We start from the raw sequence: 5,327 nt of genomic DNA, 5'->3' as shown, positions 1-5,327 counted from the left end.
ACTGTTAAATCATTAATGGCCTATTTCTTTGAAGCCAGGAAGGTTCTAGTTAAGCCAGGAAGTTGTCAATACCTAAGGGGTTGATTACGATTAAAAAGTCTGCGTTCAACTGTTGAATTCAGTGTTCACTTTACAAGGGAAAAAAATGTATTATGGTGTAGAACTCTGCTAGAAATGGAGGCAACATGGCTTTGCAGTTGGCTTGAGAATCGGAAAGACAGTTTACTCTTGTGTTTTCAGAGTATATTTGTGGGGTTCTCTTTCCCTCTGGGTTGAGAGGGGAAAGAGGCCGAAGGGGAAACAGTAAACTTGGTACAAGGCCCACGAGTACAGACAGAGCCAGCCCTCCAGGACACAGATTTTGGTGAATCAGCTCAATTTTATTCCAGAGTATGAGCAATATATAGGCCTGGGGAGTCAGAGAACAAGCCCTAATTCTCATTAATTGGCACATCGCTATCACAAGGCTTAGTATGTGGCAGTTGGTTCCTATTGCAGAGCTCCTAGTTCAAGGCTTCTTAGCAAGGATCTGTGTCAAGGATCAAGCTAAAGATAAATCAGTTATCTGGTTTTAGAGTCAGGCATCTGGTTTAGAGACAACTTTCAGGTAAGGTCAGTCCTCCAGGCCCAGGGACATTCTCCAGATAAGGTTAGGTAGAGAGCAGGAAGCTTTGCCAGGGAGGAAGGGAGCTGTGTTTCTGAGCTTATTTAGATACCTGTAACCTCTGACCAGCCAGCCATGCCTTCCAATACATGTTATCAAGAGTCTGTAGGAGACACTCTTGCACATACCCCAAGAATAATTAAAGGTGAGTTCTTTCTGAAGTCTCTGTCCCTTCCTTCTCCTCCATTGTTCAGAGCTGCCTACATGGGACAGTGATTTGGGGACAGCGTCCCCAGCAGGAGCTTCTGTGTACCCTGGGGGGGTGGGGGGGGAAGAAGCCTGAGACAAGAACCAGCTCTACTAGACCAGGGATCAGAAAGTTCTGGGCAGATCAGCAAATGTTGGGCAACGGTGACTGCATAATGGCATATGTCACCCTGTTTCTAGAAGGGGTATTTATGGGTAGGATAAAAGAGGATGTCCCAAGGGAGGCCTTGAGGCAGGGAACTGACAAGAACTTCAGCTTAGGGGAAAACTATCAGAATTCCATGGAGGGAAGGTGTTTCAACACACATGGGAAAAGCAGGAATGGGTCCTTAGATAGGAACAAAATTTACATGTAATCACAGCTTCTCTCTGTTACACCTGTGAGGTCTAGGCCTCGTCTGCTGACTTGAATTCTGTTGTTAACACTTATAAAGAGGAAGGAGAGACATCTGTGGGGATGAGGCTTGTAGACAGAGTGGTGGTTGGGCTCCCCAAGGCACAGGGAAATAGAAGACAAAAGTGTTTTAGAGAGACTGATTTTTACTTCTCCGATTTTCCAAATAGACTGCTATATCCCCCAGCTGGACATTACTAAAAATTCTCTAGGTAAATCTGATCTATTCCCACTATTGAGAACATCTGTACTGTGCTGTCAAGATGGTTTAGCAGTTAAGAATGCATGATGTTCTTGCAGAGAATCCGAGTGGCTTCCAGAACTCACATCCAACAGCTCCCAAATACCTGTAATTCCAGCTCAAGGGTCACGCGCCAGCAGGGCAAGGCAGAATATGGGTGCTTAAGGAATTGGGGAGGCTGGAATATTTTGTCTGTGGTGTGAAGGAAATCTTTAAAGGCAGAGAGGATATGATTGAAGGGCGTGATATGCAATCGTAAATTATTTAAATATTTTGCTTAACACTCCGAGGGAACGTGAATGGTTTCTGAATGAGAGAACTGTATAAGATCTCACAACAATCCTGGGGTGGGGCATTATGGATGCAGAGAAAGAGCCTCACTGGGAGGTTATTCAAAGGGCTTAGAAGAATGATTAAACTCAGGCAATGGCATAGAAGATGAAAAGGGAGGGGTCAGAGACTTGGAAGTACAGATCACGCTGGCTGAAGAGGGGAGGAGGGGTGGGTATTGAAGGTGTTTCCTAGGAATCTGGCTTCATGGGCCAGGAAGAATGAGACGGATGCTCATAGAGTGAGGATCCCAGGAAAGGACTTGTCTAGACTTCAGCTCATGTGCACCCTTCCCTGAAGACTTACCAGGGAGCTGGCGGACAACCTGGCGAATGGGAGCGTCCTGTGTGGGTCCACACCCGGGCCCATCGGATTTCTTTCCTCTCCTCTGTCACTCCTTCTACTTTGGATTTCCCCACGACACCAACCCTGCTGATGAATGAAGGGCTTGTCCTTGGGCAATGGGAAGTATTTCAAACCTTGAGACAGCTGTAGGATAGCCCTCCCCAAATCTGGAAAGTTCATTTCAGTCACCCAGGGACTGTGTAAAAACTACAGCACCTGCTTCACACTGTCTATTTAAGATCGTAGAAATAGTGTAGTAGCTAGCAGGCTTCCTGTCTCTCTTTCTTGTGTGTGTGTGTGTGTGTGTGTGTGTGTGTGTGTGTGTGTGTGCGCGCGCGCGCGCATGCTCAATATGCTACATTAAAAGAGTAAAGCTACTGTATTACCCTTTTTTTATTTCAATGGGATTGCTTCATATTTTCCTCTATTTAGGGTGGTATTGCTGTAAGTCCTTTTCATATGTAACCTTTACTATGTTGAGTTATATTCTCTTGAGTCCTACTTTCTCTAAGACTTTCATCATGAAGGCATGTTGAATTATTATTATTTTTTTTTTTTTGGCTTTTTTCTGTAGCTATTGAGATGATCATGTGATTTTTGTCTTTGAGTCCTTTTATGTGATTTATCATATTTGTTGACTTACATATGGTGAAGCATTCATGCATCTCTGAGATAAATTCAACTTGGTCATGGTAGGTAATCTTTTTGATATATTTCTGTATTGTATTTGCAAGTCTTTTACTGAGTATTTTTTATATCTGTGTTCATAAGGGATGTTGGCGTGCAGTTTCCTTTCTTCTTTTGATCTTGTTGTGCTTTTCCCTGGTTTTGGCATTACAGGAACACTGACTTTGTAGAAGGAGTTTTGGAGAGCTCTTTCTGTTCCTTTACATTTGAATAATTTAAGAAGGATTTGTTGTATATAGACTTTGAAATTCTTATAGAATTCTACTGTGAATTCATCTTGGCTTGAACATTTTCTAAGCTTTTATCATGGTTTTTACTTTATTAAGGTTTCAGTCTTGTCTTAGTTAGGGTTTTTGTTGCTGTGAAGAGACACCATAACCATGGCAATGCTTATAAAGCAAAACATTTCATTGGGGCTGGCTTACAGTTCCAAGGTTTAGTCCATTCTTACAATGGTGGGAAGCATGGCAGGGTGAAGGCAGACTTGGTGCTGGAGAAGGAGCTGAGAGCTCTACATCTGGATCCACGGGCAGCAGGAAGAGACTGAGACACACTAGGCCTGTCTTGAGCTTCTAAGACATCAAAGGCCCCAAATGACACACTTCCTCCAACAAAGCCACACTTCCTTCAGCCAAGACACTCCTCCTAGAAGTGCCACTCCCAATGGGGGCCATTTCTTTCAAACCACCACAGTTGGTATTCTGGATATGAATTATTTTAGCTTGCTTGGATCATTGACAAGTTTTTCTTTCCCCTATCAGCATGGCAGATAGATTTGCTGAATAAATAATCTAGGTCTTTTAGAACTTGGAGTACTCTGCTCTAGGCTCTTCTGGCTTTCTCGGTTTTCCTTTGTATTTGACGTGTGAGTTTTCTTTTTCAGCTCTCAATACTTTCTTTTTGTTTTGTAGACTTAGTGTTTTAATATAATATAATGTGGGGGAATTTCTTTTCCGGCCTTGTCTATTTGATTTCTTTATGAATCTTATGTCTGTTTGGGTGTGTCTTTCCTTAGGTTGGGGGAAGTCTTCTATGATCATGTTGAAGATCTGGTCTGTGCCATTGACTTAGAATTCTTATCCCTCATCTATGGCTAAAATTCAAAGATTTGGTCTTTCATTTGATCATTTTCCCACAGTTCCTTCATGATCTTTCCTGTGCTTTTAGCTTTCTTTCCACATTCTTTGCTTGTGTGCTCTAATTCTCCTACTTTATCTTTGAGACCTGATAGTTAATCTTCTGTTTGATTCATTCACTTTGTAAGGTTTTTCCCTTGAGTTACTGGGCTTTTCAATTAACCCCCTTTTCTTGCTTGGGTCTTCTTCAGCGTTTCTATGTCTTTGTTGAATTCAATTTTCAAATCTAGACTGTCCTCATCATTTCTATCAACTTTATGCTTGTGTTTTCTTGGGAACCACTGGGGTGTTTGTTGTCTTCAAGTTAATTAAACTGTTTTTGTATCTTTTTAAAACTCCTTCAATACTTTGATTGTTCTTTTAAAGTCTGTGTCCTGGGGTTCATACGGACACAGGGGTTGGACTGGCATGCAAGGCATGCAATCTTTTCAAGACTGGGATTGGGTGTGGTGTGTTCAAGGTTGATAGACTAGGCTGGGGCCCTGGAAGCGGGATCCAGGATCTAAGGATTAGGGAGGATCTGCAGAAGGGAAGGTGATCTTACAGGCTCACCACACTGAGTCTCAGCACAATCTGTGAAGGTCCTGATGTACCTTGAAAGTTGCATGTGGCATGGGGACAGCGCTGTGAGCTGGCAGGCATGGGGTAAGTGCTTGTGCACAGGAGCATTTCCTAGACGGACTTGGAGGTAGTGTGGGCAGGGCTGGCCAAAATTAACTGTGACACTGGATCATGGGCCTTGGGCTAAATCTGGGACTTGAGGATGGTCCATGGAAGGAAGGATCAGGGGACTCACCTGACAGGGCCTGGGTGCAAGATGTCTAGGACCAAGTTAGATGGAATGGTTACTATTGTATTTCAGGCTAGCCTTTAACTCTCTGTAGAGCTGATGCTTTCCCTCCCGAATGTTGGGATTGCTGGTATTTACCAACATGTCTGACTATTTCTTTTTAAATGATTGATATTAGTAGCTGTAAGACTTCATTCTTCCCTGTGAAGGTAGTGGTGGCTTAGAAAAGCTGTGTGATCAAGGAAGACGCTCTGTCATTCCTTTCCTGCCCCTGACTCTTCCTGGTGTTCTCTAGTTACTCATAGTGAAGTGATGACCAATGGGAAGAAGAGAGTTGGGAAACATCCCCCTCCCACTGTGAAGACTTTTTCTCTGGGCAGCATAACATACCAGTGGCTATATCACCGAGGAATATTCTTTTCCCCCACTCCCAGTAACCATCTGCTGTTTTCTATAATGGGAATTTCCTGAGCTAACAGACATCACAATATAAACAACGCCATTCAAGAAGCTTCTAATGCCTTACGTAATTT

Source organism: Phodopus roborovskii, unplaced genomic scaffold, assembly GCF_943737965.1.
Source record: "Phodopus roborovskii unplaced genomic scaffold, PHOROB, whole genome shotgun sequence".
Lineage (NCBI taxonomy): Eukaryota > Metazoa > Chordata > Mammalia > Rodentia > Cricetidae > Phodopus > Phodopus roborovskii.
The sequence above is the reverse complement of the archived record's forward strand: the minus strand, read 5'-3'. Positions refer to the sequence as shown.